At 45.5% G+C, this 1465-nt stretch overlaps 1 non-coding gene across 1 annotated transcript; it reads right to left on the bottom strand.

The window, feature by feature from the left end:
- Nucleotides 1-434: 434 nt before the first annotated feature.
- On the bottom strand, nt 435-507 carry Trnat-agu (transfer RNA threonine (anticodon AGU)). The gene has a single exon. It is a non-coding gene; the product is annotated as a tRNA-Thr (tRNA).
- Nucleotides 508-1465: the final 958 nt, after the last annotated feature.

Here is a 1465-nt window from a genome sequence, read left to right as displayed (position 1 = left end):
ATATGCTTCCGATTTCAATGCTGTACATTGGGACGTCGTAGGTTTCTCTTCATGATCTATAGGCAACTCCGGTTATTTACGTGCTTTCTAAGTAGTATTAATGTTCGAAGATACTCGTCCTGAAAAACGCAATACTTTTAACCACTCACATTCATAAGTTAATGGATGTTCGTGATCCTCAAAATAATATGAGCTATGTCTGTAATGTAAGCACTAAAATACGACATGACCATATTACAAAACTTAACACAGTGAGGCAGAAACAAAGAATTCCAAAAAACCGACTGAGGACTGTGGGTATTACTTCGTGTATTTACTCTCTGTCGTCATACAAATATCAAAACGAAATGAAATACAGTCACCTGGCACAAATGAATTATAGAAATTAGCTGCCAGTGCACATTGATTTATGTCACTGGGGAAAACACAAAATTTGTGCCAGACTGGGATTCGAACTCAGGTCTCCTGCTTACTACGCAGATGCGCGGACCACTGCGCCATCCGGACACAGTGGTCACCGCATCCTCATGGACTACATTAACACGCCTCCCGTCAGACACATATTCTCATCTTACACCACAAATTACGCTCATTAGCCTCATTCCTCGCTGCAGCTCGCCGATTCCCGTAAGAGTTCGAGCTTAGTGTGCATCTGCACTGCAGGGATCATTGGTCATCTTCGCCTTTATTATACATATGTGGTGTCAGTTCTTCCGGACATGTCCAAAAGAACAGACGTTACATACATACACACACCAAAAAAGTTTGCATAAACTCGGTTCCGAGAGCTCCGGAACCCGTACAGAAAACTGGAATAGAGAACAACATAAACATCATTCCCGCTCTTTTTATTGCTCATGAAAGCCACACATTGCATTTTGTACCACCATAAAGCGAGACCTTCAGAGGTGGTGGTCCGGAGTGCTGTACACACCGGTACCTCCAGTACCAAGTAGCACGTCCTCTTGCTTTGATGCATGCCTGTATTCGTAGTGGCATACTATCCACAAGTTCATCAAGGCACTGTTGGTTCAGATTGCACCACTCCTCAGCGGCGATTCAGCGTCGAAAAATTTGTGGTAAGTTCTTACGTGGCCAAACTTCTGAGGCATCGGTCCCTAAGCCTAGACACTACTTACTCCAACTTAATTAAACTAACTTACGCTATGGACAGCACACACACACACACACACACACACACACATGCCCGAGGGGGGACTCGAACCTCCGTTGGGGGGGAGCCGCACGGAGCGTGACAAGGCACCCTAGACAACGCGGCTACACCGTGCGGCGATTCGGCGTACATCTCTGACAGTGGTTGTTGGGTCATGTCGTCCATAAACAGACCTTTTCAATCTATCCCAGGCATGTTCGATAGGGTTCATGTCTGGAGAACATGCTGGCCACTCTAGTCGAGCGATATCGTTATCCTGAAAGAAGTCATTTACAAGATGTACACAATGGG

Source organism: Schistocerca nitens, chromosome 3, assembly GCF_023898315.1.
Source record: "Schistocerca nitens isolate TAMUIC-IGC-003100 chromosome 3, iqSchNite1.1, whole genome shotgun sequence".
NCBI classification, from domain to species: domain Eukaryota; kingdom Metazoa; phylum Arthropoda; class Insecta; order Orthoptera; family Acrididae; genus Schistocerca; species Schistocerca nitens.
The sequence above is the reverse complement of the archived record's forward strand: the minus strand, read 5'-3'. Positions and strand labels throughout refer to the sequence as shown.